At 35.2% G+C, this 14,139-nt stretch overlaps 1 long non-coding RNA gene across 1 annotated transcript in view; it reads right to left on the reverse strand.

Moving 5' to 3' along the window:
* Positions 1–8,554, reverse strand: part of LOC119467747 — a 35,224-nt gene extending 26,670 nt beyond the window's left edge. Inside the window, exon 1 of the long non-coding RNA XR_005196355.1 lies at positions 8,157–8,554. This is a non-coding gene — a long non-coding RNA (uncharacterized LOC119467747). The remainder of the gene's footprint in view (positions 1–8,156) is intronic.
* Positions 8,555–14,139: the final 5,585 nt, after the last annotated feature.

Below are 14,139 nucleotides of genomic sequence, written 5' to 3' on the forward strand. Positions count from 1 at the left end.
AACCTCCGCGTCCTGGGTTCAGGCAATTCTCCTGCCTCAGCCTCCTGAGTAGCTGGGATTACAGGCATGTGCCACCATGCCCAGCTGATTTTTTGTATTTGTAGTAGAGATAGGGTTTCACCATGTTGACCAGGATGGTCTCGATCTCTTGACCTCGTGATCCACCCACCTCGGCCTCCCAAAGTACTGGGATTACAGGCGTGAGCCACCACACCCGGCCTGAAAACATCTCTTTTTTATAACTTTTGGACTGGGGGAGATAAAATTTCAGGCCTTGATGCTTACAGCAAGTACTGATATTTATGCTGTTTATGAAACAGATTTCTCTAACTCATGACTTATCTTAAAGATAAATGGGGAGAAAGGAAAAGTCAACAACAGTGGGGAAAAAAATGAGTATACTGTCTTTTGAAAAATTCACTGGCTTACTATGCATTCATAGGTAAATCATTTTGCTTCTCTGGCTCTGTATTCTAATTTGTAAATGAAGATAAGATTAAATTAAATAGCAAAAATGCAACCACTTTGAAGACTTCAAAATGTAAAAATAAGGACATGTTTATGCTTTATTTAAATGTAACCCAACAAAATTTAATTGATCATCTAATCCATACCAAAGAATATCCTAACCTTTAAGATCTAATACATTCTTTATGCCTTGAGGAGATCACATCATATATACAAGCTGCTATGGGTTATAAAACAAGTCTAGGCTAAAGACCCACTTCTGGCATTACAATATCTGAGCTCCAGTGACTCCAGTGAAACTGATAAAAATTATGTTTTTAAAGGCCTCTTGAAAATTGTGCTAAAGGCAGACAGCAAATGAAGAAACATCTGTCCACAGAAATCTCAAAAAATTCAGTAATAAAGGTGAGTCTATGGTTCTTAAACAAAGAAAATCTCATCTCTCTCCCTACCCAGCACAGCAGGGTAGAGCTTCCATTCCAGACTTCTGGAGCCAAAAATACAGAGCTTCTACCATTCCCATTCTCCATCTAGAGGGATTTCTTCTCAGGATCTGCCTCCAAGTACCTATTGCTGAGGCTAAGATCTGGGTAAATATGGTCAAGAAAAGCAGTTCCCTTTCTCTGCTCAATCCCCAGTCATGGAACATAGTCTATCTGTTTAGAATACTGAGATCCTTATAGCCCTTGCCCCAGCACTTAAAGTGATAATTATTCTACATTTGGAGAGCTGAAGTAAGTGACCTCAAGCTGCAGCTCTCCCTCCCTGCATCAAGTTCTGGGTTGCTGAAACAGGAATGTCACTCAAAGAGAATCTTGCCCATGTCCCAACTCTCAGCTCTCCGGCCTTAACTCAGAGATTTTGCCTGGTAGGAGAAGCAGGCCACAAAATGATGACTCTAAGTACTTCGCAAAGGAGCTGACTTTATTTTCAACAAAGCATGAAGAAGCTAAAGTCAAAGGGCAATCTCAAGAACAGGGAAGATTGCAGTGAAGGAATATTCAGAAGAGTTTTATGATCTGATAAAGATACAGCCTAGTTTGTAGGCCCACTAGTTTGTAGGAGAGGACTGGGCAATCTGACAAATTGAAGGAATGCTCCTGAGGTAAAAAAAAAAAAAATCACACAAATCATTAAAAAGAGCCAAATGAAAATTATGGAGCAGAAAACTGTAATAATAACTGAAATAAAACATTTATTAGAATTAACATTAGATTTGAACTGGAGGAAGAAAGTTAGTGAAATTAAAAATAGATTGATAGAAGTTAGGCAAGATGAAGAACAGACAGAAAAAAAGAATGAGGAAAAATAAATAGATACTCAGAGAAATGTGGAATACCATTTCGTGCACCAATATACATATAATGGGAGTATCAGAATAAAGGAGAGGAAGGAGAAAAACATATTTAAAGATATAATGGCTGAAACTTCTTGCATTTATTGACAAACAGTAATTACAATGAACTTCAAGTAGGGAAAGCACAAAGATACTCACAGACACATCACATAAAAGTGCTAAAAGTAGATCAGGCATGGTGGCTCACACCTGTAATCCCAGCACTTTGGGAAGGCGCAGCAGTGGATCACCTGAGGTCTGGAGTTCGAGACCAGCCTGGCTGACATGATGAAACCCCATCTCTACTAAAAAATACAAAAAAAAAAAAAAAATTAGCTAGGCATGGTGGCCGGGGCCTATAATCCCAGCTACTGGGGAGGCTGAGGCAGGAGAATTGCTTGAACCTGGGGGCAGAGGTTGCAGTGAGCCGAGATTGTGCCATTGCCCTCTAGCCTGGGTGACAGAGTGAGACTTTGTCTCAAAAAAAAAAAATGTTAAAAGTGAAAGATGATGGTAAATCTTCCAAGCGACAATAGAGAAATGATGTGCTGTTTTTAAAAAATAAGGTAAAATGAAGACTTTACCAGATAAACAGAAGGTGAGGAAATCTGTTTCTAGCAAACTCACCTGGTAAGTAATACTAAAAGAAATTCTTCAGGCTAAAAGCAGTTGACACCAGATTGCAATGTGGAGTCACATAAACAAACAAGGAGTACCAATAAAAGTAATTATGCAAGTATGAAAGACACTACAAATGCATATTTTTCCTTTCTTCTTTTGATGGATTTCAAGAGGAATTGTAAAAACTTTTTATGTACATTTTAATAGATAATGTACTATTTATAATATATGTGTAATATATTTGCTGATAATAGTACAAGGAGGTAGGGGGAGTAAAGCTGTAATAGGTTAACAAAATGACGACATATGGTAATGTAATAATTATAGAAATGTATTTTGGGGTTTGTAACATTAATAGATATAATACATAGAATAAAACCACAAAAAAGTAGAAAATAAAATAAAGCCATATATCACTGGAATTAGGCTAGTTTAAATCTAAGGCTCATTTTGATCAGTTAAGATGCATATAGTAAATTCTAGAGTAACCACTACAAATCAAGTCAAAAAAATAGTGAAAAAATTATTTAAAAAATATATATGCAACATTAGAAGATATTCACTTAAAGCCATACAGAGGAACTGAGAATCAAAAAAGACAACAGAACATATAGAAAACAAAAGTAAAATGTAAGATGTAAATTCAAATACATAAATAAAAACATTAAGTGTTGGTGAATTGATTCAATCAAAGGCAGAGATTGTCAGAATGGAATTTTTTTTTTTAGATACGGGGTTTTACCATGTTAGCCAGGATGGTCCTGATCTCCTGACCTGGTGATCCTCCCACCTTGGCCTCCCAAAGTGCTTGGAGGAATTTTTTTTTAAAGAAAATACTCTCCATGTGTATGTTTAGGGAAGAAGATATACTTTAGATTCAAAGACAAATAGACTACAAGTAAAATGATAGAAATGACATATATTGCAAACAGGAACTGTAGAAAAGCTGGAGTAGGTATAAAAACTTAGACAAAAGAGACTAAATCAGAACATGTTACTAGAGATAAAGAAGGGCATTTTATAATGATAAAGGCGGAGATTTCATAACTCTAAGCATGAATTGACAAATGCTTAGCTAGATTGACTAAGACAAAAAGAGAGGACTCAAATTGCAAGATTGAGAAATGAAAGAGGGGACATTATTACAGACCCTACAGAAATAAAAAGAATTAAAACAAATACTGTAAACAATTATATGCAAACAAATTAGATAATTCAGATGAAATGGACAGATTCCTAAAATGATACAAAGTACCTAAACTGACTCAGGAAGAAATAAACAATCTGAATAAACCTGTAACAAATTAAAATATTAATTTAGTATTCAAAATCTACCCACTAAGAAAAAGCCAAGGTTCATATTGGTTCACTGATGAATTCTATCAAACATTCAGAAAAGAACTAATAGAAATTCTTTACAAACTCTTACAATAAATGTACTGAGAGAGAATACTTCCCAATTTATTTCATGAAGCCTGTTTTACCTTGATACAAAAAAAACAGAAAACAAAATCACAAGGAAGAGAGCCTGATGATAGATTATCTTTATCCTGGATTCAGCCCCAGAGTCATAATATTAGTAGGAACTAAATTCAAAAATAAAAATATGCATGGAAATTATTTACCTGAATTTTTGTCCTTATTGGTTAAATATAATTGCTTTTAATCTTAAAAGAAGGGATAAATATTTCATTACTTTTTGACCTTCAAGTTCTTTTAAAACTTGCTGTGTGTTTTAACAAGTCTTTCATAAATGATTCCCCCATGTTCTTAGGCAAAGGAAGAAAAAAATTAAATTACCAAGGATTGAATATTTCTAATCTTTTAAAAGATTACAGTCCTTGCCCCTCTTTCATGCTAAAAATCTGAGTCAGATATCCACTCTAAATGATCTGTGCTAGTATAGTGGTCCTCTGCCTTGGATAACTGGAAACCTTAGATAATCTTCTCATTAAATTAGGATTATAGTAATAGTTTGTCACACTCTGTTTTCTATGTCCTTTGAGTTGACAGTCTTTACCCACAGGGCAGTGGTGTACTTGAAGTTCCTAAGCCTATACAACAGGGAAAGCTGCCAGGCTTATGGTCACTAGTTGAGAGGTACAACCATTTACCCATTTTTCAATCCCACTTTTCGATCACTTAGCAATGAATTTATTTCTTCAACAAACTTATGTGAAGGTTTGTTTTCTATAGGACAGACACTATAACGAATGCTGATAATACAAAAGCAAATAATACAGAGCCCCTATCCTTGGCACTCACAATCTAATAGCCAAGCGCAAAGAGAAGATGGGGGTGGAGGGAATGTACAACAATATGCCATATATACGTTAGAATACATGATGGTGAAGTCAATAAAGATTTCAGAAAGGAAGAGATACTGAGCTGAATTTTAAGAGTGAAGATATGTTCTTCCAGCAGACAAAGGTGGAGTGCACATACTTTTACGAGAAGGTGCAGATTCTTTCATTGAAATAATCATCTTGTACCCACAGCAAAATAGCATGTCCAGATGATATATCCTTCCCCACAGAGTTAAGCAAATCAATGTCAATACATTAAATCCTGACTTCCACATTTACAAAGCTCACAGAAAATCATTTAACTTCTTTCTTTGGAGATATGATAAGTGTTTAACCTCTTTAACAGGAGATCTTTTTCTGCACATGAACGCCACAGCATTCTCCAGAGTTGGGAACGAGTCTCTTGAGCCTTCCCAGTGGTGATGGTGGAATAGTGGCAAGCATGGCTGCTTTCCTGAGCCTTTCCTTTCTCTAGGGCACTGTCTAGCCTAGGTGAAGCAGGAAAGTGGCCCATCTCCACTGCATACTTACCAAGAACATGCCAACTCAATCTGGCCGACCCAACATGGACAAACACATTTTGGAATACTCAAACACAAACATCCCCTGCCTGGGATGTTCCTAACTTCAGAACAGAATTCCCAACAAGTTTAAAGTTAAGCCAGTCAAAAAAGTGTCTGCAAATTCTTCTTTGAACAGAAAGCAGACTCCTGGGCACTGTTATATTTAACTGTGGAGTCACCGTGTAGTCCATGTATCAACCACCTGGCATGTTAAATAAGCAACATCTTCCATTGGTGTACCCTCTTACTATGCATGAATATATATAACATGCATTATTTCATTGGATAACTCTAGGCTAAAGAGGTCAAGTGTTCTCTGGAGTAACCGAGGAGGGACTAGAACTCTATGACATGATCAATGTCACTCAGGTAGTAATGGAGTCAGAGCCAGAGCAGAGCTTTCTGGGTCCTGAGTTTATAATGTAGAATCTACTTTTTGTATTGATTATGGTTTTATTCTTCTCACATGACAAAAAGTTTAGAGGGACAATTCAGCATTGTTGTAGTAACTCAGTAAGACTGGCAAGAACTGCAGTTTTTTTTTCTGTCTGCTCCATCTACTTCACCTTGTAGGCCTTTGTGCTTGTATTTGCCATCTCCTGATCGCCAAAGAACTGCTTAAATTTCAGGCTTCGAGTTTACTCCCTGGGAAGGAAAAAGGTGGAAGGGCCTGTCTTTTTTTTTTTTTTAAACAAATAAAAGCTTTCCTTAAGTCCCAAGGGACTCCTGTTGACATCTATTTGGACATTATTATGTTACCTGGTCATCTCTAGGTGTGAGGGACAGTAGAAAAAGGGGTTTTGCTTTTGAACTTGTAAAGTAGAAAAAGGTAAGGGAAGAGAGGATATTGAATTGCTCCTGGGTAAGGTCCCAAATACGGTGTCTAGCACTAGCTGAATTAGGTTGGCTTTTAAAATATATCTTAATTTTCATTAGGTACAAATTATTATTATATAGAATTATTGGAGGTAGCGAGGAGGAGGTTGGAATGTCAGAATATTTTGAATTGAAAAACACAGTCTTGTCCCTTCTTGTTCTGACCTAAATGCTTTTGCACGGAGATTACTCAAATCCAGGATTTTTCACATTTGCCATTAATACATCCATTTTGTACTTTGTACCTTTTTTCACACGTTTGTTTGTTATTCTCTTTTCTTTTTTTCCTTCAATTTTTAATACAAATTTTAAACATACACAAAATAGAGGCGATAATATAAAGAGCCCCTATGCACCTCTCAGCACTGACCACCTGCAACAGTGATCCTTTTGCCAGTCTCGCTTTGGCTATCCCCTCCTTTTATTCCTCCTGAATATTTTAAGAAAGCTCATTTCATTTCTGGCACACCAGAATGAGTTATGTCTATATGTATGCCTCTAATTTATTCTTCAAACAGAAGAACCTACAAGGTTTTAACATTATTTCAAAAAAATAATCAATGGAAAATTATTGTTTGGAAATTCTATATCTTCTCTTTCCATATTTTGGCCTCTTGTTGCAAAAGATCAACAGGGGGGAAAAAAGAAGAGAAATAAATGTTAAAATGAGAAGCTGAATTTTTAAAGAACTGGGATGTTAAGCAGAGCTTCAGCAACCCCCTATGGGAGTACCTCTCCACTACACAGAACAGAATTTATCCTCCACCTAACATTTAGGTCACAGTTAATCTGCCATTTAAACTATCCTTGACAATTAATACATGGAACAATTAGTATTCTGTTTAAATATATATTCTTTAAGTTTTTTTTAAAGAAATTATAAATTTTAAACCATGTTCTAGAAAGTAGCTAATGGGAACTGCCACAATACCCTACAGGAGAAGCTGTTTAAAATAGCAGCTTCTTCTCTCTCAGAGATATTGATTACTCTGACCCTCTGCCATCTTTTTCTTGAAGACAAATAATCCAAACTGTTAACAACTCTTCCCAATTAAGTATGTATTTTTTCATTCACATACAGTGTTATTCATCTGTTCAGCCATTCTTTTATAAATTCGCTCATTCATTAAACATTACACAGGTCCCATATGCATGCTGCCACTAGAATCTTTAAGGATGAAAACCCTAGTAAGGAACCATGACTGTCTCTGTGTTTTCATAAAGCTAGGCGAACTCACACCCTAAAAGCTTTATGTGGGAATCAGGTAAAAATTGGTTATAATCTAATATTTGGAGAGTAGAAATGCCAATATCAAAAGTGTTTTACAAAAAAAAAAAAAAAAAAAAAAAAAAAAAAAAAAAAACCTCCTTTTTTAAAAAAAAAAAAAAAAAAAGGCATAGTGGCAGGATCATGGGGTGGGAAATTGGCCTGGCTGGAAGAATCGCTATATGTGTATTTTTATCATCCATGTGTTGGATGAAGCGGAGAGCTGCCAGATAGCTTCTTTTCGACAGCTTGGAGTTACTGTTGGGAACAGATCCATGTATGGAAGCGAAAGCCGAAAGGCACAGATAAGCTGAGATCCAGCTATGCAAACCATGTTTAGAGACACTTAAAGGACAAGCATCCCAGGTCCTTTCTTTCTGGTAAATTTAGAGAAGCCAGCATACCGGGATCTTTTTTCACATCCAGCCCATGCGGACTGAGCAGCCAAGGCTTGACGGAGGTAGGTGCCGGGCTTTTGTGATGGAACTTATATAAAGGATCGTTTGCAAATATTTCCTCCAGAGCCCTTGATGTCCTTTAAGGGAAGGTGCCAGATAATATTTCGAAAAGAAAAACAACAGAAAAAAAAATAAGTTGGGGCTAGTGACTAAGAGGTATTTAACAACTCTGCCTCCACAAAACGGGAAGCTTTGCTACGGAAGAAAAGTGACAGCACCGATTTGCTGCCAAATAAAATCCCTCTGTCCTAGGTCACTTACCATTTGGAATTTTGTGGATACAAGTCTTCCTCGATATTGCCAGCGCTTTTAGGAATGAGCCACAGCTTCCACGGGGTTCTGGGACTCTCTGTGTATTTTAGGCTAGGGGAGGTGGGATTTGTCTTTTTCCTTGCTTGTTCTCAAGCCAGCAAAAACTCGCATGTGTGACTAGTTCTTCCTTAGACATAGGAAGAGCTGCTTGTAAACGACGTTATTATTTTTGGCAGCTGAAGTCATTTTTGCAGTACTTCTCAGCAGATCGGAGGTTGATTACATCCTGTTCAGATTCTTGGGTTGTTTTCACAAACATGGGGTCTTACGCAAGTTGAAGTTGCCGAAACTAGCTGCGAGCCCTGGGCTTTTCTCAGCGCCTTTAAAATTTCTTCTTTCTTTTTTTGCTACTGACTGAAAACTTTGGAACTTGAGAGGAAATGTTTTCAAGTATTATTATTGTTTTGTCTTCAGTGATGTTTTGGGAGTAGACTGCGGCAGAATATAAAAAATTCTGTGTCTCAGGAATCCAAGGTAAAAGTATGACTATGAAGAGAGTAACAACACCAGTATGTATATGACTGCCCTGTATTTTCTAGAATACAGGTTAATCCAGCCAAATCATATCAATTGCACTTTGAAATGCTACTCCAGCTAATTACCAAATTGTGGTTATTAAATTAAAGCATATCTGTTAAAATTGTTAGCAAAGTCTGTGAACTCCAGCCAAACACAAACGTCCAGGGAAAAATTATAGGTCATATCTATAAAATATGCATGTTTTGCCAAGATTGAATTTTAAAAAATTATACAAGATAATGGAATTTAAACTCAAGATTTATTTTGCTGAGAATAATGTGTTTGCAACTCAACTAAGATTTGGACCAATTCTTTACCTAGCTAAGTTTTCAATCTGGAGTATGAGTGGGAAAAAGAAAAGAGTAAAATGAAGAAATATGGAATGTGATATTCCTTCTCTGATGAGAGATGTGACATGGCAAATTATTAAAAAGCAAGTATAAGAAAATAAAAATAGTTTGTAATACTGATCAAGGAGATGTTCTCTGGATAAATTAGGTGTCTGGGAAAGGCAATTCATTTAACAGATACAGATGAAATGACTAGTTTTGTGGTGGTTTCTTTCAAGCTGTGAATGTCCCATAACACTAAAAAGGTGGCAGAGAAAGAGGAAATGTGTTTTTATTTCAATAATGCACTATAATTATTAAAATAATTATAATACTAAAAGATTGTTTTCATCAAATTATTCTTTTATATGTCGATTTACAGTGACAGCACATTAAAGTAATACATTTGTAGATTTCGAGAATAGCCTATTTTGCTTTACTTAAAAAATACTAATGTTCTGTATTTGTGAGAGAGAGAGAGAGAAAAAGAGAGAGAGAATAAACTATGCCTTTTTTAAACTAACAGAGACAAGCTGTCATAACTTTTGCTAAAGTGGAACAGGCCTGCAAAAAGATGGTTTTAAAATACTTAATTAAACGCTACATACCAGCCGGCTTCTCAAAAGGAACAGCATAGCAGTAGTCTTTGCAATTTTCACTATGTAAAAGGTTCACATAAATGATGCCACTAGTGTTTGTGAACAGATGCAATGCATATATGACATCAGCTACTGTGTTCTCGTTTGCCTACTGCCAAGTACATTTCAAGTGTGCACTCCTCATGAGAAATGTCTGCTCCCATTTTTTCTTTTGCAAACTAATTCAAAAAGCATAACATAAGTAATAGAGAATGACTTTCTGCTATTTTTTTGTATATACTATGTGAAGATTTATGGAAGAAAATTCATGACACTCAAGCTACTTGTCCTTTTGACTCATGGCTTCTTAAGCATTTAGTGATGACTATACATGCAGAAAATCTTAAAGAGGTCGTATTTTGAGAGGAAAATTGAAGGCGTTGGCAGTCTTAGGTAAGAAAAATGGCTTTTAACGACTGTGTTAGAGTCAGCTGAGGTATGAAGCAAATTCATGGCGGCCAAGTATGATGAAAAAATTCGAAATTGTTCCAAATAGCCTAAAGCACAGGTTAGCGGCTTCTGTCTACAGGACGGGACCCGTCTGGATAGCTGTGGGCCTGGTCTATGGTGTGACAATGACAGGAAAAGCAAGCACTTTTTAGAGGATTTGATGAGGAACAGCATTTCTGGATGTTGGAAGAGAGTTTTTATGAAAGTAAGAGTAGGGATTTATTCTTCCAGAAGCCTGGAAAATTTTGACCCATAGAAAAGGTCATTTTGTTTCAAGGTAAAATATGCCATTGGCTATTTTTAACAAAAAAAAAAAAAAAAAAAAAAGGTCAAAATCCCCTTACTCAGTTGTCTACAAACTGTGAGACATCGACTGGTCCCTGACAGAATAGTAAAAAGATTTTCAGAATGTTAAAAATGACACAGAAGTCCCCAGACTAGGCAAAGGTGCTGGTAAGGAATTTGAAGGCCAGAAAGGCTATAGGATGTCTTTAAGTTCAGTCATTGGAAGGTGAAGATCCCCTGGGGTCCAGTTCACCTGGTATTCTGATCAGACATGATCTGCCCATGAAGAACTTCTTTCAATTTTTTATCTTAACATTACATGACATTTTCAAGTCTTGTGGCAAGATATTGGAAGAAAATTGTATGCTGGAACATTTTTGATGGTAGTTTTAAGGTTTGTGAAGTAATAAAAGGGAAACAAATTCAAGAGGCATTTAGTGCTGTTGAGGAGAAAAGGGCCTTTCTTATCCCATTGATTTCTTTCCCTGATATGAGTCATGGTTATCAACTCTGTCTGTACATGAAAATCACTTAGGGTAGGTGATGCCCACATTGTACCCGTAAGGAATTAAATATGTTACTGGGGTCCAGACAAGGGTAATTTAAGTCCATTCCATGACATTCTAATGTGCAACCAAGATTAAAAAGTATTTCATTTATGCAATTAAAAAAGGTGGTAACCAGTCTAATTTATTTGAAAAGAGGAGTCAACAAAACCACAGCTGAAGACTAGAAAAAAAAAATGTACTTTTATCCAGAAGGATAATTTCCTTGGAGGTTTTATTGATATAATCTTTGCTAACAGAGAATTCCTATTTTAAAAGTTTCAGCATATTTAAAAGGAAGTTTTCTCTGTAATAAAGGATTGATTTGTATCTACTTGATATCTACCATACTCCTTAGCCTGGATCCTGTGTGAATGCTACCCACAATTACTGAAGGCTATAAAATTTGTATATGTGACATTATAGTTCTTAACTACAGATACAGACATCTTGAAAGGGCATGTTAATTTTGGATAGCAACAATTTTCTAAAAAATGGGCAAATTTATTCTAAAAAAGGAAAATCATGCTATCTTTGACTTTTACCTTTCTAGGAAGTACCAAGAACTTACTAAACTTTAAAAAATGAAATCAAACCTTAATAGAAGTGATGAGGACCAGGAAATGTCTTAAATCAATTTCTGAACCCGGCATGTTTTAGGTAAATGAGAAAGAAGACTCCACTGAATATTGACTCTATTCTGAGCAATGTATTAGATGCCAATTAATAATAATATATAATAATTATAATTCTAGTTCCTTTATCTGCCCAGCAGCTTGCCTTCTGAGAGACAAACTGCAATTATATATGATTCTAAGAATTATTGCCAATTGCAAACTGCTGTTGAATTTCATGCAAAGAGACACAATGCTAACAAACTATTTTTAAATCTTTACTATTTTTATTGCTTCACTTATATAGATAAAATACATTCTCTGAAATAAAAATTCTTTTGGATGTTGCAGTTAAAATCTTGAATTCCAGATTCAGACAAATCCATGTGCAAATCCCAACTTTGCTACATTCTGCCATGCTGGACAAGTCACCTAAAAACTGTGTTGATATGTATACAGCTTTTACTGTTTTCCAAGCATACTCCTAAGCAAGTTACAGGTAATAACTTATTAATTCTGACAAGTAACCCTATGGGATAGTCACCCATTTTACAGATGGAAACACTGACACACAGAGAAGTTTAATAATATGCCCAAGGTTACACAGCTAGTAAAAAAAGGAAGTAGGATTTGAAGCCTGTGTTTAACCTCTGTGCTACACTGTTCCATAGTCATTTCCTTGGCTTTAAAAAATGAAAACAAATAATAAAATTAATGTGTGAAAGATATACAGTATAGTTATGGCAAGAAATGAGTAAAATAATATTATTTTCAGATTGCTGTCCACGTAGTTTAATAAATATCATTTGAAAAAGCTTTTCTTTTTCATTTGAAAAAGCTTGTTTCAAATGATTTTTGAAAATCATTTGAAAAAGATTTTCAAAAATCATTTGAAAATGCCAACTCTGTAAAAAATAACACTGAACACTCTTTACAAACTAAGGCTTCCAAAGTGTTGAGTAGACATTTTTCAAATAGCAAAGTTAAATTACTGTTTTGTGTATTCCATCCTTGTAGTCTCTCGGCCTATCATGTTAATCATGTTTCAATCAATGTATGTTGAAATGTTAAACACCCTTTCCTTCACTCTTCAACATTATGTAAGCAAAGATGATTGGAAAATGTGATAAAAATCATTTAAATGCAAGTTAGCATTATATTGAGTGACCTATCTCCCATACATGTTAAATTTCATTTAATTTTCAATTCATTAATCTAAAATAAAGAATAAGAAATGCACTTGACAATTAACTTACATTTGCTTATGAGCATACGACTTTTGGAAATTCAACATACAATTTGTACTAGTTTTGTGAGTTGTACATTTAGCTTTGTAAAAGTTATAAAGAAATAATTTTACAGATAAAGTGTAGGGAAATTGGTCAGTTGTACTTTTGTAAAAGGGAATGAAATGAAAGCTTGCCTCTATTTTCCTCACTTTCTATTAGACATGTGCAGAGGAATAGAAGTCACATCCGCCTTCTAACACTGTTTTCACTCTACATACATTTAAGAACACTTATTATATCATTTTTTCCAGAGACGATTTTGTTATCATTAATATTTAAATATTATTTTGCTTAAAAAGATAAATATCCACTGCCATACTATAGGCAGGGGAAAGGAAAAATAACTTATGAGAGATTTAAACACAAAATGGAATTCCTTCAAGTCCCATAATCTATAGACCCTGATAGATTATATTTTTTTAATTATCAACAATGATATCAACAATAAACTATACTAATTTATAAAATTATACCTTCCTGAGCAATGTAAAGAATTGGAAGACAAAACAAGAACACAATATGCTAAAAACCAAGTCCCAAAGTTTCATTATAAAGAAACTAAATTTACGTAGCATTTATGAATTTAACTTATGTACAAAACATGTGTCCCCTAGCCAAGGTAAAGGCGCATGCTCTTTTGGGGAACACAGACTAAATAGATAACCATTATAAGGATTATATGCTCCCAAAACTTGTTTTTTCTTCTCAATAATCGATTTGGGTTACCATGCCCAAGCTACTGGGCTTGGGCATGGTAACCCAAATGGATTATTGAGAATAAATTAATTTTATCTGTTTTTCAAAGGAAGATACAATAAATACTCATTAAATAGGTTGAGAAACAGAACTCCAAAAGTTCACCAAGGTTGTAACCTTCTTAATCACAATTTCATAATGTAGTCTGAAAAAGAACTGTTCTTTCATATTTTTGGTGAAGTAAAGCTTTCCATGGTCAAAAAAAATGGATCTATGAAATATTGCATAAAATATATCTCCATCTCAGGTATCAGAGGGCACACTAACACACGATTAGCTCTGAGAAATTCTGCAGAAGGTAATATGAGCACAACCTTCTATCCTCATGATGGTTTAGAATCCAGACAAAGAGTAGCTGATTCCGTGTGTTCCCTAACCTCTCAGTACTGAAATAAGGCTAACTCAAGATTAGGCATTTCTCTAAAATAATTAATTTGACATGGACCTATGGTTTTAACATTAGGACAAGTGATTTAATGGGTCTACATGTGAAAAGGGTAGAATGCC

This window comes from Cebus imitator, unplaced genomic scaffold, assembly GCF_001604975.1.
Source record: "Cebus imitator isolate Cc_AM_T3 unplaced genomic scaffold, Cebus_imitator-1.0 Scaffold327, whole genome shotgun sequence".
NCBI classification, from domain to species: Eukaryota; Metazoa; Chordata; class Mammalia; order Primates; family Cebidae; genus Cebus; species Cebus imitator.